The sequence below is a fragment of the Megascapheus bottae genome, chromosome 20, assembly GCF_031878675.1.
Source record: "Megascapheus bottae isolate mThoBot1 chromosome 20, mThoBot2.hap1, whole genome shotgun sequence".
NCBI lineage: Eukaryota > Metazoa > Chordata > Mammalia > Rodentia > Geomyidae > Megascapheus > Megascapheus bottae.
In genome coordinates this window covers 5,560,606-5,584,845 of record NC_143528.1, presented here as the reverse complement: position 1 = coordinate 5,584,845, position 24,240 = coordinate 5,560,606, and the positions used below count along the sequence as shown (strand labels likewise).

The 24,240-nt window shown below is 38.8% G+C and overlaps 1 long non-coding RNA gene across 6 annotated transcripts in view; it reads right to left on the bottom strand.

The window, feature by feature from the left end:
* Window positions 1-22,409, bottom strand: part of LOC150049120 (uncharacterized) — a 57,789-nt gene extending 35,380 nt beyond the window's left edge. For 4 of the 6 annotated variants that reach the window (XR_016539019.1, XR_016539020.1, XR_016539022.1 and 1 more), the window contains exons 1-3: window positions 21,942-22,409; window positions 9,140-9,426; window positions 4,056-4,201 (exon numbers count right to left, since the gene is read on the bottom strand). This is a non-coding gene — a long non-coding RNA (uncharacterized LOC150049120). Of the gene's footprint in view, window positions 1-4,055; window positions 4,202-9,139; window positions 9,427-14,578; window positions 14,728-21,941 lie in introns of those variants that run through there. The other 2 variants (XR_016539023.1, XR_016539021.1) reach the window with 2 other exon arrangements.
* Window positions 22,410-24,240: the final 1,831 nt, after the last annotated feature.

The window sequence follows — 24,240 nt, the reverse complement described above, 5'->3', positions numbered from 1 at the left end:
TGACTGGAAGGACAAATCCATATAGGAAAGGGTATATGGACTTCCTTCACTGTCCCAAAAAGAGGGCAAGAAAATTTACATTGGCATAGCCATATGGGTATGAAAAATGTTCAGCATGAGAAATTGGATCCCCAAGTTTATGTCATGCGCTTATATAGTTACATCATATGTGGCAGAAATTCAATGTAGAGAAAGTAAGTAATGGAGAACAAATCTGATTATAGTCTAGTGACTTGCTGAGGTAATAAAATAATAGTCCTTTTCAGGGAAGCTTTCTACAACTCAGCTAAAACTGGTTTCTAAGCTCACAGGATTCCTCAGGAAAACAGAAAATAAATTTGAAACTCAAGAAAAAAAGGAAAAGTAGACCATGAAGATCATAGTATAACACACACAGACACACACACACACACACACACACACACACACACACACACACACACAAATGCCGGCAGGGAATTATCCTCAAATGTGAAAGACAGGAGACAAAGGTTACTGTGGATGTTAGAGCAATCTGAATCATATTGTGATATGTTCGATATGACAAAATGGTTAAAATATGACTAAAACTCATAAGGAAAGCAGAAACTATGAAAAATGAACAGAAGAAATTGAATCAAAGCTTTCAGAAAGAGTTAAAAATTCAATATTTAAGTTGTTATAAATATAGACAACATCTCAAGAATGCATATAAAATACAGGATATATAGATAAATAAAGACATAAAAAGCCATGGCAGAAAGAACAAAAATGTAAATATGCAAATACTTAAACTCTATACTGTAGAACAAGGAAACTGAAAACCCATTTTTTTTTTAGAATTGATAGAAGACAACATTAATAAGATTTAAGAAGTCCACTAAGTCATGGACAGGAAGGTTAAATTTACCTGCACAGTTCCCCATATTCATATCTAGAAAAAATCAGGTTTCTATAAGAAAGTATAACATTAATAATAATAACAATAATAATAATTAGGGTCCTGTAACATCAAGATATTGTGGGAAACATAACAAAAGATATAAAAATGTGTGTGCTATACTATCTAAACTAGCCAATCAAGAGACTAGTTTAACAAAGTATATAAAAGAGATCTGTATGAAAGAACTAATAAAAGTTATATTTCGGTAGAAGCAGAACGAACTCCAAAACTTGACAAATATAAAACAACAGTGTTGATAAAAGAATTGGATTATATATATTCTTGATGTATATATATATATCAATTTTAATACTAATACCAATATCTTGAGAAGGATTAAAATGTAGTAAAACAAACAAAGACCCCATATAGCAAAAACACTTCTTAGCAGAAAGAACAGCACAGGAGGAATTTCAATACCAAACTTTAGACTCTATTACAGAGCTATAGTGACAAAAACAGCTGGGTACTGGCACAAGAACAGGCTGAAGACCAATGGGATAGAACTGAGGACCCAGATATTAACCCACAGACCTATGGCCTGATAAGGGAGCAAAAAAAATAGAATGGAAGAAAGACAGCCTCTTCAACAAGTCAACAAGTAGTGCTGGGAGAACTGGTTAAACCCGCAGAAAACTAAAGTTGGATCCTTCTTTGTCATCCTGCACTAGGATTAACTCCAAATGGATCAAAGACCTTAAGGTAAAAGCAGATACACTGAAAACTTTACAAGAAAAAAATAGGAGATATACTAGGTCTCCTTGGCACAGGTCGAAACTTTCTTAATAAGGACCAAGGAACACAACAAATTAGAGGAAGTCTGGATAAGTGGGACTGCATTAAAATGCAGAGCTTCTGTATGGCAAAGGACATAGTTAGCAAATTAACTCGAAAGCCTACAGAGTGGGAGAAGATTTTCATTAACCATACAACGGACAAAGTTCTTATATCTAAAATATATCAAGAGCTCCAAAAATTAAATCACTCCCAAATTAATCTCCAAAGAAACAACCATCCCATTAAAAGATAGGCCAAAGACTTAAAGAGAGACTTTTCTGAAGAAGAAACAAAAATGGCCTATAGACACATGAAGAAATGCTCGACATCTCTGGCCATAAAAGAAATGCAAATCAAAACAACGCTAAGATTCCACCTCACTCCAGTTAGAATGGCCAGGATCAAGATATCTAATAACAACAGATGCTGGAGGGGATGTGGCCAGGAGGGATCACTACTACACTGCTGGTAGGAGTACAAACTCGTCCAACCACTATGGAAAGCAGTATGACAGTGCCTCAAAAGACTAAATATAGAACTCCCTTATGACCCAGTAATTCCACTACTTGGCATTTGCCCAATCGTCCAGAAACAAGGATACACTAAATCCACTAGCACCACGATGTTCATTGCAGCACTATTTACCATCGCAAAGATATGGAACCAAACCAGATGTCCCTCAGTTGATGAGTGGATATACAAGATGTGGTATTTATACACAATGGAATTCTATACTGCTGTCAGAAAGAACAACATTGCCCCATTTGTAAGGAAATGGAAAGACTTCATATTAAGTGAAGTAAGCCAGACTCAAAGGAACATAGGCTCAGTGGTTTCCATTATTTGTCATAATCAGTAGAAACCTTGGGCTCTGATATCACCTTGTTATCTGATATATTGTATATATGCTTGATTGGTTATTTGAAATTTGATAGGGAAGGGGGGAAAACAACATGAGCGGTGCGGGGGGAGGAAATGGGACCATACATGAGAAAGGGTATCAATGTATGTGAAGTAATACACCTTCTATCTGGTGAATATAATGTAACCCTTCTATTAATTACAATAAAAATATATGAAAAAAGCTATAAAATATGAAAGAACAAGTTTACATTTCCTTCAAGATATAGTAGGGTTTCTATTTGGCCATATCCTCACCAGCATCTATTATCACTTGTTTTCTTGATAATGTCCATTCTAACTGGGGTGAGGTGGAATCTAAGCGTTATTTTAATTTGCATTTCTTTATGTGTCTATTAGCCAGTTACCTATAGATGCTCTTTAGCTAATTAACCCATTTATTAATGGAGTTGGTGGGTGTGGGGGAAGGTTAATTTTTTCAGTTTTCTATATAGTCTAGATATTAGGCCATTGTCTGATGTGTAGTCAGCTAAAAAATCTTCTCCCATTCTGTAGCCTGTCTTTTTAGCTTGCTGGCTCTGTGCTTTGCCATGCAACAACTTTGATTTGATGCACTCCCACTTATCAGGTCTTTTTTTGATTTACCATGCTTCTGGGATTTTATCAGAAAGTTTCTGCCTGTGACAAAGAGCCCTCATGTTTCTCCTATTCTTTCCTGTGATAATTTCATGGTTTTAGATCTTACCTTAAGGTCTTTAGTACATTCTAAATTGATGCTGATTCAATGTGACATATAAGGATTGAGTTTAAGTTTTCTGCATGTGGATCTCCAGTTTAGCAGCACCATTTGTTGAAGAAGCTGTCATTCTTTCAGTCTATTAAATGGCCTGGGGGTTTATTTTGAGGTTTATTCTGTTTCAGTGGTCTTCAGGCCTTTTTTTGTGCCAGTACCAGCCTGTTTTCATTATTATGGCACTAAGCAATGTGGAGGTTCCTCAAAAAAAATATAGAACTACTCTATGATCTAGCAATTTGCCTTGGGTTTATCCAAAAGATTAAATACCAGGATACAGTAAAGCCACTAGTACAATCATATTATTGTAGCACTATTCACTACAATCAAGATATGGAATCATCCCAGGTGCCCCTGAATGGACACACAGATCAGGAAAATGCCACACACACACACACACACACACACACACACACACACATACATATATGTGTATGTAACATATGTTCTATGTGTGGCATCTATGTCATATGTCACATAACTCATAATATATGTATGTTTACATATGTCTGGCTATACATACATAGAGATGCTCATATACACTTTGTAAAGGGATTTCTGGAAAGTTAACAAGCTCTGGATGATTGGTTTTAATGAAAACTACTTTGCACAACATTTTGCTATTTGGCTTGGTAATTTCTGCTTAAGACCTCCACTCCATTCCATATGCCTCTAATTGAGTATAAAATCCATGCTGCTCACTTTCAGGCTGTAAAGGAGGTTGGAGTTCAGTGAGGCTGGTGCTTGTTTTCCCAGAAGAGGATCAGCTGTAGATCAAACTTGAATGGATTCTTCTAGGCCAAAGTAATAAAAGAGCTCAGCCAATGATGATTCTCCTCTTTCAGCTTCTGTATGTACAAGGAAAGGAGAATACTCTGGAGTGAGAAGAATGGGAGATAAGGAAAAGAATCCAGGGCTGCTGGAGGAAGGAGTGAGGACAGGAGGGAAGAAAGGCCCTAGAGCTAATTAGATTTGAAAGACTACAAGATGAGTCCAGCCACAGCAGGCTGAAGAGAAAGGACCTGGAGCAGCTGATGTGCAGTCTACACTCCCCACAAATCCCCTGGGGCGTCACAAGGTAAACCTGATAGTCTCTGCCATTTACAATCATTATCAGGCAGGCTGCTTCTGTAATTTTACTGAAAAGCCAATTAACAGATCCCTGAAGCTAGAAGAAAAATGTCTCAGCTCTTACTTGTTTTATAAAAGGAAAAATAAGGCAACTTTAGGGCTGCTGTCTTGTGACCACTGCCTCTTGTAAAGGAAGGAAAAAGAATGACTTCAAGCCATGACTCCTCAGGTCAAAGTCCAGTCTTTCCTCTGCCTTAATTTACTCTTTTCTCTAACAATTTAAATCAGCTTCAGATAACCCAACCAACCTTGTCTTCTTTCCTTTCAAAGACATAGACATGCTCGCCACTATTTGTACTTTGCTTTGTCTTTAAGAGAGTGACTCTACAATAGCTCATCTTACAAGGGAGGGAAAAAAAAAAAAGACCAGTTCATGCACTAAGAAGGTGAGAAAGAAGGTCTATATTATTTTTCAACTAGTATTTTTTTCTAGCTAACATCCTTTCTCTTGTTTTCCTGTCACAATGAATTTTTTAAAGGATTATCCTTTCACTACTTTATTTCCACACCTCTAGTATGATTATTTAAATACCAATGTTATGAAGTCATTCTGCTAAAATATGCCTTCTAAAATAATCAATTGTGTGTACTCTTAATATGATAAAAATGTTTGGTACTAGCTAACTTGAAATCTTAGCGGGATTTAGTACAGATGATCCTCTCCAGGCTAACACATTGTCTGGCTTCCATAATGCAATGATTCTCCAGGTTTCCACATGGTTCTGGTGTCTCCATTTCTCATCCAAGGCAATTTGGTATTAGCTTCACTTAAAGCTAGTGACTTTGATGATTGACTGTCTTCCTAGATATAGACTATCATTTTTAATTCTCAAACAACATTTAGCATTTCAGCTTTCTGTTCCTATAACAAAATACCGTAGGTATGCAGCTTCACAAGAGGAAAGTTTATTTGTCTTCCTATTTTGCACATTATCAGCTTGCCTTGTTGCTTTGGGCCTGGGGTGCGGGGACACTTTATGGTAGGAGTGCTTGGCAGAGGAAGCTATATGTTTCCAGCAAAAGGAGAAAGGAAGACTCAAAGCTGATGAATGCCTACATTAAAATAATAGTAAAAGGGTGAAAAACCATTGTGCCACAACATCCATAAAAATACAACTCAAAGATCACATACATGAATCTGTGGTGGGTAAGAGGAAAAAGATAAAGAATAAAGGGCATAGTTACCAGTGGAAGCCAGAGTTTCTTAAATTAGTGACTAACAATCAGCATGAAAATACAGTCATCCCAACATCCTGAGAAATGGCATCCAGGACCCATCCCAGATACCAACATCCAAAATAAACACATAAAATGGTGTAATATTTACTTTGAACCCAAACACATGTTTTCATATGATCTAAATCATATCTAGATTTTTAAATCATCTAGTCAATTGTAAGTGCTGTGTAAATCATTATGTTTCATTATGTAGAGAATAATAGCAAGAGAAAAGTATTTTTTTCATTCTGGTTCAATCTACAGAATGTTGACTTCAAAGACATGTAAGACCAATTGCATTTTGATTTTAATAACATATTTAATTTATACTTAATTACATAAACCTATATTTTACATAATATGGTTAGCCAACACAACCACACAAATCCTAAGCTCTAGTCCTAAGAAATCTATGCTCCTTGCTAGTCACTTAGAGCGAAACTTAGCATTCTATTAGGCCAAAGGTAAATACATCGCAGAGGCTATTCTAGGAACCCCTGTTACACTCCGGGTGAGATAAGTCAGGTGGCTAAGATTATTCTCAGTCTTTATAATACATTTTCCAATCAAAATTATAATTAGTCGATGATTTATTTCTTAACTCACTTTTTCATATAATTATATGATTATTAAGGTATTGTACAGAAGGGTTACCATTCCATAAATCAGATAATGATTACATTTATTTTTTGGACACTTTAACTCCTTCCTTCACTTTTACCCAGGTTTTCCTTCCCATCTCTGCCCACAAGTTACATAGTTCACTTTTCACATAGTATATCATTCTTTTTTCTAAAAAGTCACTCCAGTTGGTGTGTCTTGTCAGATGGCTCAACTAAACACCTATTGTGAAATTAATGAGCTATCTATTATCACTAACATTCTTTTCTCATTTGAATTAGATTTTTGGCAATTTTTACACATATTATATTGTAAAACAAAAATAAAAGAAAACAACACTAGTTTACTTTTGTAATAGTTCACTCTCTTTTCTTTCTTTGTTTCTCATTGGCCACAACTTCACCAAACTAGTGGACAGACCTGGTTGTTTATCCTTTAGATGTTTTCATGTTTCAGAACTCAGCTGTAGGCTGCCTCTTCTCTGTTTATTGTTTGTTATTTGTTTGTTAGTTTGTTTTTTTTCAGTTGTGGGGCTTGAACTCAGAGTCTAGGTGCTGTCACTGAGCCTCTTTGTACTTAAGGCTGGTACTTTACTACTTGAGCCACAGTACCATATCTGTTTATCAAATGGTTAATTGGAGATAAGAGTCTCATGGGGACTTTTCTGCCTGGGCTGGCTTTGAATCATGATCCTCAGATCTCAGCTTCCTGAGTAATGAGAATTACAAGTGTGAGCCACTGGTGCCTGGCTCCATATATATTATCCATCTTGGTTACCTTATTCAAATCTATAATGTCAAATGGCTGCTAGATACCGAGGATCCCAAATGCTTAATTGTAGCTTTAAGTTTCCCCTGAATTGCATTTTGCCTGATGACACCATGATGTTTGGTAGCAGCTAGAATTCAATAAAACTGAGAAAGAACAATGAATTATACCATTCTCGTGGCCCTCTCTTCCACCATTATTCTAACATCATATTTATTCTGCCCCTATATGTCTACACTAACAAGCAACCTATTATCAACCTTTTCCCAAGGCCCATAGCCAGTCTGGTCATTTTCGCTTCTAATATTTTCTGTTTGTCCTGCTATTTTCCCTCTGACAATTATCATCTCTTTTCCACTCTAGCTCATTACTAGGTAACCAAACCATTTTCCTGGTCTCTTAAACAGATCTTAAGTTTTAAGAAGGTTTAAGTGAGATTTTGTAAGAGACCTATTTGTCCCATTTGCTACTATAATATTGACAGAAGACTGCTTCACAAATATGTATATACATATATGTATATCAGCTGAATAATTGAACAATGCAAGACCTTGTATACCACAATGATACTTTCTAATATTTGACAAAACTTCATCTAACTAATTTACAAATAAGTTTATAAGTTCTTTGTCAGAACACATGTCCTGAGGTTTTGTCTTATACAGACATGAATAAATGCAATTCAAGATAGCAGCAGCTCATCATTTTATCAAAGTTATACTATATTTGGGCATCTTTATATGCAACAGTCTGATAGGAGATCCAGAGAAAACTCTTCCTAGTCCAAGGAATTAATACGCCAAAAAATACAAAATAAATTTTCCTTTTGAAAAATTATTCAGAAATTATGCCTCTTTTTAATATATTTATTGAAAGTAAAACTATTAAAAAGTTATGTAGCTGATTTAGTACTTTCTCAAGTCATTCCAACATTCTCCAATGCCTGTCCTCACTGAATTGTTATTTTGTTCTCTTGCCTTTGAATAACCCTAACCAAATAAACAAAGCCAACTTCACTTGAGAACTACAGTCCTTCTGTGGAAGCAGTGGAAAAACACACCCAGTCCTGGGAGCAATGCAGAAAGAAGAAAGAAGGTTGGAAGAGAGACCCAGGTTCCACTTTGATTCTGCTGGTTTGTAGCATGAACCTGGATAATGACCTAACCTTTTTAAATCTTACTTTCTTCACTCTAGAAAGGTGGCTAACCACACCTCCTCTACCAGATGTTCACGAGACAGTTGCCGCATTCTTTCTACAGTAGTGCATAGAAGTCAAATGGAAATACCAGGCCTGGGGCCTGTTAAAATTGATCTGTCTTGGGGCCGGGAGTTTGGCCTAGTGGTTAAAGTGCTTGCCTAGCATGCATGAAGACCCGGGTTCGATTCCTCGGTACCACATACATAGAAAAAAAAGCCAGAAGTGGTGCTGAGGCTCAAGTGGTAGAGCTCTAGCCTTGAGAAAGTCCAAGAACAGTGCTCAGGCCCTGAGCTCAAGCCCAGGACTGGCAAAAAAAAAAAATTGATCTGTCTTTCCTCCAAGGACTTTTACTGTCCATCAACAACTACTGATCACAGTTGGTTGTGCCCAAGTGGCAAGATCACTGTTGTGGCAGGTTCCCAGACCACTTAGAAAGCTGACAAATGGGGATGTCCTAAGGCAGTCATGTATCACTCATTAAACTGTATGTAGCTGACAATAGTCATATTGGAAATGATCTATCAACATTTCAGAATGAGCTACAAAATGAATATTTTCCCATCAATAACTTACTTAAAAGATGGGGGTCAAAGTTTCCACTGCTCTTCTGTACTTGACTGACAGAAAGCCTTTGGACTTGCAAAATGGTACTAAAAAGGAATGCTGCCATGCACAGAAAGCCTAAGGGGAAAGGGGGAGGAGATGTGAGACATGGCTGGACGGAGATATGATTTTGAAGAGAAAATCCTTACTGGGTCAAGGCAGCTTTTGCATAATTCTATTATCACCAGGAAGAGGAGACATAATCATATTAGTTGTGTATATTCCTGCTTGATGAGGCTTGTCTTACCTTGCTTTTTGAAGTCATACCGGTTTAAACGCTTTGTGTGAGTGAGTTGTTGGGAAGACGTCAATCAGTAAGGCAGGTGCTGCCAGAGCAAAGCAGAAATGTTTTTGATGTTGACAATGACATACATTCTTGTGTAGAAAGGAATAATCCAGTTGGACACAGTTGGGGAAAAGTTATAGCTGTGTTGCTTTATATACAGAGTCAGGGCCATCTGGGAGGTTGCCTCCAGGCGAGTAGACCACAGGACTTCAGGATGATGGGAGACATCAGCCATGAGACAAAGCAGCCTCCAGAGGAAAAACAAATATTAGCTTGTAAGTGCAGCAGAGAGCTTCAGTTCCACCTCATCTTTTGTTAACAGAGCTCAGGATCTCAGTAGTCTGCACTTTCTGGAAGTCCCAGTCTGCATCAGAGTTTGTGTTCATCTAGGAACCTATCTCCAGGTAGGACTTGTCAGATTCTCCTATAAAAGGTTTCAGCCTTCCTTAGACTGGGTATCTTGATCACAGAAGTCAGATGAAAAGGGAGCAAGAACAGTTTAAAGGAAAATGTCATTATGGAAGAAATATATCAATCATTTGTAAAGACAAAACATGTCTAATTATGGATTTGCACTGACCTTCTACCAAAGATCTTTCCCCTTTGTTTTTACCTTAGCATCTGAATGATAACAGACATCATGGATGATGCTATTTTTTTTAAGAAGAAAAGAAAAATATACTAGTGGTAGCTTTGAGCAGAAAGGCTCGGAGACAGTGCCTTGGCCTGAGTTCAAACCCTAGGACTGACACAAGAAAAAACAAGGTAAGATTTGGCTGTGGCTGAAGTAGTAGACCATTTGTTTAGCCAGTGAGAGGCCCTGAGTTTAAACACCAGTACCAACAAAACAATCAATAAAATGAAAAGTTACATTGGCTATAGAGAAGGGATGAAAATGTTTCCCATTTTTATTGGCATTTATAAGGCTTGTCTGTATCTTACAGAACAGCAAGTAAGCTTCCAATGGGCTGCTCACAGCTCTCTAACTGTGTTGATAATTTCGAATGGTTCATGAATGCCTTACAGGGTACAAGTGAATCAGATTTCCCCAGCGATCCACACAATAAGTATTCTCTAGATATCAAAACCCTGAGAGGACCCACCACCATCAGAGTGAGTAGAACAGTTATAAAAACTCACAGATATTACAAGCACTACAGGTTTTCCAAGAGGATTAAGGCTTAGCATGTTTCAGAATGGACTAAAAGATCAGCCCAAAGAATCAGGCCTGAGCAGAGAATGGAGAACTTGGCATTTCAGACTATGAGTTCTGGCTTTAAAACATAACTTTATTTTCTAGTTGCTTAAGGACATTTTTTATTCAGAGAGGCCTTATAGCAGCTATTAGAAGAATACATGGCACATGCAGCCACCATAGCTTTCCATACTTGTGGCAGACATTACTAATCATTCACAGCACTGCATTCCATGAACTTAGAGGTCATTTGAAATTTTTTTCCTTGAAGATCTTTGGACAGACATCAACTACTGATCACAGTCTTTATGAATTAAAAAATTGTTTGCCATTCCTGGCTCAAGAAGAAGGGTAATACAGTACAGATAAAGGATGAATCTCTCTTGTTGAGAACCTGAGGAGTCCAAGGTAGAAGTGTGCTAGAACTGGCTCCCACCATTTTATGAGAGGTACTTGTGTGCATTTCTTCCCAAAATCCATGAGCAGCAGAGATTCTGAATAAATGCCTGCTCCCAAACCAAGCAGTCATTTTTTCCAATTCTAAAGTAGCTTGGAAATTGACTATTACAGAAATATCTACACAGTTGCAATTAATAAACTCTTCAAATAAGGATTAAAGGTATTTTGTTTTGCTTTTATTTGATCTGGGGCAACTAAACATTTCCCAGTACAAATACTGAGAAAGAGGAAGAAACAGAAAGAGGAAATCTAAAATTCCAAGTTCTTAATTACCCTGTGAGTAGTAAGCTTTCTATCGACATAACAAATACACAAGCAAAACAACTTGTAAAGGGAAAGGCTTATTTTGGCTCACAATTTCAGAGTGTCTAGCCCAGAACCAGTTGACCGCATTGCTTTAAGCCTAAGGTTTCACATCATGGCAGAAGTATCAAACAAAGCAGAAGTATTCTGTGCAGGGATGGGAGTGAAAGACATAAGACCACAGTCCCTTTCAAAGGCAGATCTTCAATGACTTAAAACCTTCTACTAGGCCTAATCTTTTAAAGTGTTTACTCTCTCTCTCATAGAGCCACACTGGAGGCCAAGTCTTTAACAAAGAAGTCCTTGGGAGAAATTTTAGGTTCCAACAGTAGTATCCCCTCTGTTTATCCCTAATTACAGACAGACACACACACACACACACACACACACACACATACACACACAGAAATTGGCTCTGCCAAACCTAGTTTCTGCAAAGTGACAACCACAGCAGGCAGTGGCCAGCCACAGAAATTTTATGCGGGATTTTATTTCAAATCAAAACTGTATTTTAGAAAAGAAACCTTGGCTGTAATGTACCATGTAAAACCATATATAATATCAGATGCAAGTAAATCAGATGATAATCAAATTTCCCTTGTCCAAACAAAAGATGATGAGGCCTAAACAAAGGCAGGAATGGAAAAGAGAGGACAGACATAATTGGATGCTAGAGAAATACAGTTGACAGGACTTATTGATCAATTGGGTGTCACAGTGAGAAAAAGAAAAAGTAGATAGCAGAATCCAAATTTCAAATGATATTGTCATCCACCAAGACAGGGTATATCAGGTTATGGTGGAAATTTGCTGAGTTTAGAGTGAGTTGAGATGCCTGAGTGGCAGGTAGATGGGTCAGAGGCTCAAAGGAGTAGAACTGACAGAAATACATTTTGAAAGTCAGCAAATGATGAGAAACTGACGCCAGATGATTAGAAGGATCCCTGTGTGGACAGAATGAACAGGGATGAGGTCAAAGGAAGAATTATGTGTGGAAAACACACCATAAAGGTGGCATGCAAAAAATACTAATCATCAAAGAAGTATTGGTTGGAAAAATGGAGGAGAACTAGAGGGAAAGGGGGAATAATTAGAGAACTGGATGGCCTGTAATATAAAATACCAGGTCAAGGTCATGAAAGATGCAGTTGAATGCATTAAAAGCACATTAACCAGTATTTGAAGGTAGACAGAAGGGAAAATAAGTTCAAGAATTCTATAGGCTTGCTCAGTAAGAAAAGGAAGGAAGGTGTAGATTCAAAATGCATCTTATTTGAGGAAAGACAAACATGATCCTAATTTTATGATGGAATGAAGGAATCAAGACTTCAGGAATTGCTAATGTGATAACGTTTAGGGGAACCAACATCAGGGGAAGAACAGCAGTTCCTACAAGACCAGAAAGAGGAGGTGAAAATAGATGTAAGTAGGGGGAGCTTTACAATGGCTGGGAACATAATCCTGATACTGATTTCTCTTGAAGTTTTCAAAAGTTTAACAAGAGTGGTAGAAGTTTGAAATAAACACTTTGGTGCATGGTGACAGCATCACAACTGGCTTTAAATTGACATTACATTTCAATGTGGTGACACACATCTTAAGGGGTGTATTTTGTGTTTCCCTTTCAAAGCTGTACAATTACAGTCATGTCAGCACAGCTAACACAGCTCATTTACTTAAGGGAAGAACGTACCGGTAACCTAGCAAAAACCTGAAATCTAATGACTGAATAATAAATGTTTGTTGAGTGCATGAATGAGTGAGGAATTGAAGTAACTCAATCTCTCCAATCCAACTGTTAATGCAGGGGTGGGGAGTTTGTTTCTTAGCAGTGACTTTGAATAGTCAGTGCATAAGGAGATGCACAATTAGAGTACATTAAATAAACAGAGCTACTTACATACTAACATGTTGATGTAAAAACCAGTTAGTGAATTCTAAGGGAGAAATATGAAATGAGGTGAAGTGAAGAGGGCTGGAACTGAATGATTGATGGGATAGGACGGGGTGATCTATGAGATGGGATAAGATGGGAAGGAATGATGGATGCAGTAGGACAGGAGGCATAGAATAATGACTAGATGGATGGGATAGTATAGTAGATAGATAGAATCACGTAGGATGGAATAATGGATTGGATGGAATGATGGATTAAATGGGGTGATAGTTAGAAGGGAATAGGATGGGATAGAATGATAGATAAGACAGGATGGGATGAGAGAGAAATGAAACACAATGCCAATAGAACCTATGAAAGAAAATACAACTATTGGGTTGGGAGTTTGGTCTAGCCTAGAGTGCTTACCTAGCATGCACGAAGACCTGGGTTAGATTCCTCGGTACCACATACATTGAAAAGGCTGGAAGTGGTGCTGAGGCTCAAGTGGTAGAGCTCTAGCCTTGAGAAAGTCCAAGGACAGTGCTCAGGCCCTGAGCTCAAGCCCAGGACTGGCAAAAAAAGAAAGAAAATACAACTATCTTCCTCCTCTCAACAGTAGGGCTAATGTCTTGATTGACTGACTGACTGAGTAAAGTTAGACAAAGTTTTCTTTGACCATCTTGGTACTTGCACTTTTCATTTCTTAATGGAATGGATGGGCCATACATATGAATTACCAGTATCTCTCACTCAAATCCTTCTCAGCTTTTTGAACCTTAATCTCCAAGGTCTGGAGACAGAGGTCCAGAGAAAGTAGCCAATTAGTCTTGGTCGTTTCCCTGCTTCATGATTTGCCTCATTCTCAAACAGCTCTCTCCCATGTGCAGCAATGAGAAGAAAGAACCCTTCAGACAGACAGTGAGAGGCAGCTCCTTTTGGCCCTGCTCTGAAGTGTTCCAGAGCAAATGATAGTGGCAGGGAAATGTCTTAATCCGGCATGTTGTTTAGCATAATTGATGTTCAGATGCAGCCTTGGTAGAAACAAGCCCAGTTAATTGGTCTCTCAACCTACATTAGCTCTTGCATTGCAGCCAATTAGGCAGGGGCCAGAGGGCCCTCTGCTTTGCAGTTAGACCCCTCAGCGCTGAGGTGGGAAGGGATGTGGAGAGGTAGTGGAGCTGTGTAAAGGATTTTGATGGCCAGGGGTGCAGCTGTGGCATGGAAGAAACACCTGTTCAGTAAGGCCTGGGAGAACTTGGGCAGCTACCGTCTTATAGGTGGAAATCAGGAAGGTGACATAGAGTACAGGAGACAGAGGTCTGGGCTCTTCCCACAGATCACAGGGCTGCTCTTCAATGACAATGGATTGGAAAGGTTGAATGCTAACACTAGTACTACAGCAATATTCTCGATGAATTAAGACCCCCTTCCATCTCTAAACTTCTATTCTCTGAGCATTGTTGTTACTGGAAATACCCTGGAAACAGAGAAGAGGGAGACATTGGGTCTCCCTTTAGTGAGGTAGTGAGTGTATCAGAAATGTCATCTCAGCTCCATGGCTCACCTGCTGAGTCAGAACCTCCTAGTTAATAAGATCCCCACGTGTTTCACATGCTCATTAAAGCTGAGGCACAGTGCTCCAGGCCAGTGGTTCACCAGGACTCCTTCATAGGAAAGCAGCCACATCATTCTTTTACCTCTTGACCAATGCAGGATCTCTTGAAAAAATAGAACTGAGTCATTTTCCAAGAATAACCTAATGGCTCACAAGTCTAAAGTATTCATTTTCTGGCCTTTTATGGAAGTCTTGCTGGACCACATTGAAAACGACATGAAAGATATCTGTTAACAATTCACTTCATATATACTTCTGTCCTTAAGGGAAAATAAATATCAGATGATTCCCTTATCTACTGCAATAGAAAACAGGGCCTTGAACAAAACAGGGGAGTGCACTACCACTTGGGCTATGCCCCTAGTCCTTATTATGTTGACTCAGTATTGACTTGGGCATTTGGATTTATGGGACAATGGCTGCTATATGCTAATCTTCTCAAATCTAGGGGTTACTAGTAGATGTAGACTTCAGTAAGCCCAGGAAAATATTGTGAGCTTCTACTATGTCTAACTGTGTCATGGTGTGAAAGGATTCTTTTATACCTATTTATACCTATACACAGAGAATAAAGAAGAAAAATAAGTGGATACTGATAATAAAACAATCACCCATTTTCTCCCTCTGTCTCTTTGTGTCTTTTTCTTTCTGTCTGTCATGTTCTTACTCTTTCTCTCTTTCCTCTTAATTATATTAGGGGCTTTCTTTTCACCTCCAGGCTGATGCTTTGCCATTTGAATCCCAGCTCCACTTCCAGCATTTGATTGGTTAACTAGAATTAAGAATCTCATGTGTTTGACTGTCTAGGCTGGCTTTGAATCAATAATCCTCAGCTCAGTCTCCTATGTAACTAGGATTACGGGCCTGAGCCACTAACACTCAGCACCATTATTCATCTTTTACTGTGCATCCTTGAGTATGTAGTTATTGGTCAAAGGAGAGAGAATTCACTTTACCCAAATACAACAAAAGGTTTGACTTTATTGCCGGACTTTGGGGATATTTTATACAAATTACTCAAGGAGACCACTTTCTTTGCTCTGTTTTCACCAATATGACATGAGATATAGGCTCTTTAAAAACATGTCTGGCATCCCTCAGTGTATCTAATAAAGAGAATTCAAATCCACAGTGACTAATGGAGAGAAGAAGACACTGTGAAACCCCCTATATCTGAAACTGCTGGAATATTTTGATAGGAAATTCTGGCTGGAAATTTCTAGATATTACTTTCAACAATATTAAAGAAGTTTCTTCATTGTGTCTTTAAGACCCTTGGAGTTTCTCCAAGCTCTTGAAATCTAAATCTCTCTCTGTCTATCTCTCTGTCTCTGTTTCTTTGTCTCTTTCTGTCTCATTCTGTCTCTGTCTCTGTCTCTCATACAAACACAGGCACAAACAGACACACACACACTACCACTAGAACCACCAATAACAAAAACAAAAGCTGGCCTACAGCCTGTGATTCCAGACCCCCACATCAATCATAATGCAGCTCTGCTAGCAGTCATGTAAATGCTTAAAGACCTCAACAGCCTTCTGGCACTAAAAGGGGGGAAAAAAACCATCTAATTAATCACAGGTGAAACAGCTTGGACTATCTCCAAAAGCCCCTGAATTTACTGCCAAGCTTTGATGCTAATTTTCTTTCTAAGTAACCCCCTAAAGAAATTTACGATTAGGTAATTAAAGTAATGAATAAAGAGATACTTAGGTTGTGGGAAATTAGGAGAGAGAAAAAGTCTGTATTTTCATCTTGTAATAAACACGTCTGGGTATGCATCATTTTGTGAACCCTAACTTAAAGGTCCCTAGGTGACCTTCTCCTGAAGAACATTTTAAACGTCAATATTTAAAAAACCAAAAATGGGCATATAAGTGAAGCTGCAAGCAGGTCATTTTACTGGGGCCTGAATGATATGGCAGGGAATATCTCTTCTGCCAGGTACTTCATCCTAAATAATTTTTTAAAAGCTATAGCTTGTGTGATGTAGGAAACGGTAGTTGCTTATCCTTGTGAGTTGATTGACGGCCTCTACTGGATTTGATTTAGAGATCGTATCCCCTTCCTATTCCCCTTGTCACTGTTGGGGCAGATTTCTAGAGTTCTGATTTTAATTGGCTGGAAAGAAATCGATCCAATCACCTATCCTATAGGATTTTTCCTTTTTCTACCATTTCAGCACTAATCTTTTCCTCCATTGTTGACACTCAATATTGTAACATCCATGAATCCATGTACTGCTTTAGTAAATTGGTAAATTTAAGTTATAAAATTAGAGATTCTCAGGTTTAAATAATACATTTTACAAAGTTTCTTCTAATCTCCTAAACATCTATGGCTTCAACTCTTACTAAAATATCTCCTTAGCAACTATATTTATCTTAATAAAAAGAGTATAATAAGCATAATGCTTTTAAAACTAATTTAGCATCTTGAACTTTTCCTTAAAAAGTTATTTGCTTTGGTTTATACCAGCCCTTTGAAATAATTCACAAACTTTCTGCAAGCAAAAGGTAAGAAGTGGCACTGTGGCTCAAGTGGTAGAGCCTTGAGCTATGGAGCTCAGGGATAACACTCAGGCGCAGGGTTCAAGCCCCATAACCCACAGACAGACAGACACACACACACACACACACACACACACACACACACACACGTCAGAGCAGATCATTTTGGTGTCTTTTCACCATGTCTATCAGAGTGTGAGTGCTTACTATTTGTTGCGGATTAATTATATTCTAGCTTATAGAAATACGTTATGGAAGGACAGGGTGCAGTTAAGTGATGGAGTGTTTGCCCTGCATGTGCAAGGCCCTAGATTCTAACTCCAACACAGCAAAGAAAATACATTATGAGAAATTACACTAAATAAGCACAGGTCCAAAAAATATGTATTCTGGACATTTAGTCTGAGGTTTTTCAACCATTATGTGTTTGCTTCTCTTCATGAAAGCAGGAGAGTGAAAATAATACATTGAGAAGTTTGACTTGGAAGTAACATGGGAAATTTTATTGTGTTCAGTTTTATTTCTGGTCTGAGGGCACTGAGGCTGAGAGAGGTAAAATGAGGTGGTAAAGATACAGTCACCTAATGGGTAGTTAAACTGATAGACTCCAAAACCAAATATATCTACAGCTATAAACTGTTCCTGCTACTTACCAGTTAAAGACTTTGAGAAACTACTTGCTTTTGGATTTCTTTTTCTGACCTATAGAAACAAAGTTCTTCCCCTTTTGAATTAGCATACATTTATAACACAAGGGGGAGGTTCGTTGCGCTAATGCCATAAATATGTATAGTATACTCTAAACATTACCTCTCATTTTATTCCCATGCCTCCCTTATATTTCTCCTTGCTTTTCCAAATTATTTGATGGACTTCAGTAAACTTTCTTAAGAGAAATCAGTTAAATAATTAGATGATAGATAGATAGATAGATAGATAGATATCATCAGTTCTTTTTACATCTTAGTATCCTTTCTTTTTCCCCTCCCTTACAAATCTCCCTTACAATTTACCTTTAAAAATCATATCAAGCCAGGTGCAAGTGGCTCATGCCTGTAATCCTAGCTACTCAGGAGGCTGAGATCTGAGGATCAAAGTTCAAAGCTAGATAGGTAGGAAAGTCACTGAGACTTTTATCTCTGATTAATAAAATAAGGTATAAATGAAGTTGTGGCTCAAGTGGTAGAACAGTAGCTGTGAGCAGAGGAACAATGTCCAGGCATTCAGTTCAAGCCCCAGAACTGGCACAAAATACACACACACACACACACACACACACACACACACACACCCTTAAAAATTCATGTTCACGGCCCAGGAGTTTAGCCTCGAGGTAGAGTGCTTGCCTAGCATGCACATAGACCAGGGTTTGATTCTTCAGTAACATACACATAGAAAAAAAAGAGCCGGAAGTGGTGCTGTGGCTCAAGTGGTAGAGTTCTGGCCTTGAAAACACCCAAGGACAGTGCTCAGGCCCTGAGTTTAAGGCCCAGGACTGGCAAAGTAAATAAATAAATAAATAAATAAATAAATTCATGCCAAGTATTACTTATCATTATTTTTCAGATCCAGATTCCAAAATGAGCACACACACACACACACACACACACACACACACACACACGTACAATTAGTTATAAAGAAAAAGAAAATTATGTCACTTATAGGAAAATAGATTATCCTAGAGATTTTCATGTTGAGCAAGATAAGCCAAGCATGAAAAGCAAAATGTCACATGACTTAGAGGCCTCTCTCTGTCTTCTTTCTAGGTGACACAGGATGTTATGCATTTTGAATCTTATTCCTAATTAAGGATGAAAGGTCCTACACCCAAAGAAAGCTATTTTAAGACATGAGTGGGCCCTGCCAGAAAGGTGAAAGCAAGGAAGAAAATCCACTGAGGACTGAAATATCTTCCTGATCCATCCCATCCCATCATAACTGAAGAGCAGCACCTACTCAGTCCCATCTTTCTTCTCAAGCTCCCAGGCTCCAAAATCTGTCTCCCTTCTGAACATTTATCTAAAAGGCCAGAGAAGTAGGAGAATCCTGCCAAACAGGAATTAAAAATGACAAAACAGTTGATTAGATCTGAGGTGACAAGAATGAGAAATACAAACCATTAGCGTCAATTTGCAATGTGCCCTCAGCCAGTGGAGTTTCAAGGTGTTCCTCCAAAGATTATTAATGGCATGACAAGTGTTTTCCGCACAGGAATCTGATATGTGAAATAACAACAGGGTACACACACTGCATTCTAGATGGCATGAGGGGCCTGCCCTCATTTATTTAGCTTCACAGATTTGAAAAGACACCCTAATTCACCTGTCAGAGTGAACACCAATGTGACCACCCAGCAAATAGTTTTCTTTTCTAATAAAGGTTGGCCCATGCTGTGGCCAAACCTGATCTGTCAGATAATTTTTGTACCACCAACAAAGAATATTTTTCTATTTTAAAATGGTTTGAAAATAACTTAAGACCATTTTTTAAAGCCCGAGCTCATGCTTGTAATCTTTCCTACTTGGGAGACTAGCAATGAAAAGATCTTAATTCTAGGTCATTCTAGACAGAAAAATCCACAAGACCCCATCTCAGTTGAAGAAGCTGAGCATGGTAGAGCATACCAATCACCCAGCTCCAACAGGAACCCTAAAATAGGCTGAATGCAGTCCTGGCCCAGACCTGAATCTTATTTAAAAAATACAAAAGGAAGGGCCAGGAGTTTGGCCTAGTGGTAGAGTGCTTGCCTAGCATGCACAAAGACCCGGGTTCAACTCCTCAGTACCACATGCATAGAAAAAGCCAGAAGTGGTGCTGTGGCTCAAGTGGTAGAGCACTAGCCTTGAGAAAAACCCAAGGACAGTGCTCAGACCCTGAGTTCAAGTCCCGGGACTGGCAAAAAAAATAATACAAAAGGAGGTACAGCTTAGCAAACAGGACATCCTGAATTTAAACCCAAGTCTTTCCTCCAACAACAAAACAACAAATTACTGTGTAACACATGGAAATGTTACAATATTCAATCACAAGTGCCCATAAAGTTTCAGTGGAGTGGCTCTGATTATAGTCACACTCATTTAGTGGTTGCCTGTGGCTGCTTTTGCACTATGCAGTGGGCAAAGTCAAGTGGAAGAGAGAGGTTACTGATGATCTTTAGTTTCCAATGACCCTTGATCTGGGTCACAGCACTAAAGAGGAGTTTCTATGGAAAACTCAGTTTCTGTGCCTCAGTTTGGACACTGTAGCAAGGGTCAACAGTTTACCCAGTACCCCACTGAGACAAACCACTTAACCCTGAAAGCAGCAAGCACCAAGTTTTACAAGAGGTCATTGTAGTGAAAGTCCATCAAGTTCCAAAAGGTAATGGAAATCAGCCTCAGCTATTGGTCTGGAGGTCCTGGTTACTAGTTCCCTTCCACTTTACCTTCATAGGTAAAATATCAATAAGTCCAGGGATGACATAAATTATTATTTTATATCAAGGGTCCCCAGCTAATTTCTAGCCCGGGTTATTGGTTTTCACTCCCTCCGAGGATATGGTCTGGCTTCTCCTAGTGCTACCGTTGATTCTTATTGCCAGATATTCTCAGACTGCTTATAAAGTTATTTTCTAATCAGTTTTTTAAAAATCATTATTCCTTCTCTCCAATCAGATTATATAAACTGTTGTTTGGACCACAGAGTAGATGAGGGTTGACAGTGAAGATAAGGCTTTAAGGCATCCTTCCCACAGATATTTGCAGTAGATTTTTGTTAGCCTTTCCATAGGACCAAACCATTCACCCATACAATGCTTCCATTTCTTTCCATGAAACCTGGAAGAAAAAGAGCTTAATTTTGATGGTGATCTCACAAGAGTGGAGTGAGGATAAGTGTGCTCTTAAATTACTTTGGAGGATCTCATTTGTTTTTCAAAATTTTTCATCTTTTTATTAAAAGTATATTTCTGGGACTTATTCAGGACTATCTCCTCCAACTTAGTGAGACTTATGAGCCATTCAAGTCTTGCAAAAATTAGGTTATAGAAAAAGCTGATAGGAATAGAATCTGGAAGCAGAATCAGCCACAATTGTGATCTCACAAATACTGTCACAAGCACTTCAAAGCATTGAAAACAGAGAAAGTAACTCAGTGAGGAAGAGAATCCATGTTAAGCAGGGCCACCCCTCCAGGCCTCTTTTGTGGGGGAGGGAGCCAGGGAACCTTTCCAAGAGGTAAAGCATCCAGGTGTAAAATTTTGTGTGAACAGGTGCTCGGTAAAGCTTGGCAATGTGCTGTCTGTTCCCTGTTCTTTAAGAAACACAGAGGACTGTTCACATCAGCAGTTATGCTCAGTGCTTCTGGGTAAGTTTGCTAATACGTGAGTCCTCCTACTTGGTCATCTAGCCAATAGGCGGCAGTAAACACAGTGTTCTGTCTATGGTCTCCCAAATAGCTGGAATGACTCTTCCAAGAAGCACAAGACCACAGCTAGCCCAGAAAGTCACAACATGTCAATGTGTACTTCTATATACAGACAGCAGATGGTTCTCCACCATACAGCCATGAAGGATATAGGTTAGATAGGGTGACTATATCCTTTCTAGGGGAAGAGAGACAAAAGAAAACCCTAATTGGCAGTGTGCTCTTGTTATAATTAAAAGCCTCTTTAACTAGAACAAAGTTTATTCCTGTAGAAACTCAGAAAAGGAAAAGGTGGCTGTGAGTGTTACACAGAAGTGTCAGCAGGTTTGAACTCGCCTTTCTTGCTCCTCTATTCTGACAGACACAGGAAGCCTGAAACCTTTTTGACACTCACCACAAGGATGACAGATCCTCCCTGAAGACTCCGACAGCAGCAAACAAATGCATTGTTCTTCTTGTCAACCCACTATTGAAAGGTGATCCACAGCTGAGCTGCAATTGGCCTCATTTGTGAGTGTTAGCAAGTGTGAGGCTGAAAGCTCATTACCCTGAGAAAGCAAAAGCCCGAAAGCTGAGAACAAGTTCTTGAAATCAGGGATCTGTCATCAGGCTCTAGGGGGAAGGCACACACCACTTCCAGCTGGTGACTGGGGCCCCACGCTGCTCCCTGAGCTCTTGTCCCAAGCCCATCTTGAACAGGCCATCTCCAGAAAGAAGGATCACAGATGGAAGATGGATTCCAGTTGGCCGGTCTAGTTTTCTCCACTCACTCCATATTGCCACCTAGTGCAGTGAAGGGATTCAGTGGCTAGGCTTCTTGGTGTCCATTGTAGATGTGGCCTTTCCCTAGAAAGGTGGCTGCTCTTTTTAGCTTCATCCTGGTAAGTCAGGGCATGACCTATTTCAGCATGACATAAACAATTGCATTTTTGTAATATGTCATAATTGAATCAAAGTGATGCATTGGTCTATCTTTGTTAAATTGTGGACTTCCTAAATGGAGGACCCTTAAAAGTAGATACAGGGCAGCAGGCAACACAGACCTTGGCTTTTATCAGAACATTTTCAAAAGGCATAGGCTTTTTTTCCCCCCAAACCTAGTTCCACTTTATATTCAAGGTCAACGGTTGAGTCTTTCCACAACTCAATTTTTCACCTACACAGTGAAGGAAAGAAACAGAGAAGAATATGTTGAATCATTCCCTTTATCCAAAATACTGATGCTTACATTCTATCTCCCCATGCCTCAGAGCATGGCTGGATTTGAGAATAGGATCTTTACAGAGGTTCTCAAGGCCAAGAACCTTCACCTTAAAGGTCATTAGAATGGGCCTGAGTCATACATGACTGTTGTCCTTATAAGAAGAAAAGAGCAAGAATCAGACAAGCACAGATCATTGACCATGTGAGAAAAGTGCTTCTAGCCCTAACATCGAATTGTGGTTTATAACTGAAGATCATTAACGCACAGAAGTTTGCACACCATGGGGCCTCCATAACCTAGCTACAGTTTTGAAATCCTGAGGCCCAAAAACCTGATGCTTTAGGAATTCAAAGAAATTAATGTCTCATAAGGTAATGACACTTTTCTGAGGAGAGAAGCCCTTCATAACCTGAGAGGAAGAGTTAAAATCTGGGGAAGAAAGAAGATACTCTCAGTTCAAAGTCCCTGTAACTTCAGCTTTTTGTTTTAGGGGAAAGAAAAGAAAAATGATATTTTATTTTTTTTTTAATTTTTGTAGATAGTGAAAAGAGCCCTTCAGGTTACTTTCTCTACTTTAATAGCTCTGCTTAAAAACCCAGATAAGTGATACAAAACTGATGTGATACGATAGGGAAATTGTCCCTTTTTACCCAGAGCTAAAGAATGAAAGCATGTAACATCTCTTTTACATAGAGGAAAGCAGTATATCATGAGCCAGGAGTGAGGTGACTTAGGTTCCATTTGTTAAAAAAAAAAAAAGTTTCCATCTTTCAGAGTCAAGGAATTTCAAGAGAAGTACAAGCTCAGACTTAGCTAGAAAATTCTAGGTAGTACTGACATCCTTATTTGTTCCACCCTGGCTACCTACTTGTAATCTAAAACAGCATCACTACTAGTTCTGGATATTTCAAGTTCTAAGTTCCTCTTTGTAAACACTCTCATTTCTTCATTATGCAAATTCAGCAGGCTAAAAAGATCTCTGTGGTCCTTTCTAACTAAAACCTTCTATGATTTTATGATTCTCTGACTCCCAGTGCTGTGGTAGCTCTAATTTCAGACTTGTCTTCAGTCCTTTGCTTTGCTTCACCGAGCAGGAGAATAGCTTATGTTGCAAAATGCATCCCAGAGAGTCTTACCCTAGAGACCAGGAACAGCTAATGCAGAGCACAGCAGCCTGACTAGTTGGAGGGGAGGGTGGAAGTGGGAGGAGCCTTGTTTATTGAATGTGCAAAGCTTGGCCTGGCAATATGGTGATGCTGGGTGTGGGAAGGGATGTAAAGTGATGGTTGAGGTCTGAGTTAGGAGAGATTTTTCTGGGGAATTGGAGGCCTGGTCATGTGTCAAATATAAACTTTGAAGAGAAAAATTCAGCTTCCTTACCTACTTAACTATAGAAGATAATCCACAATATCAATATCTTGCGGACACTGCTTTCACTCACCTCAGGACCAGGACTTAAACTCTCTTCCTTTAAACTTTTGTTGAAAGG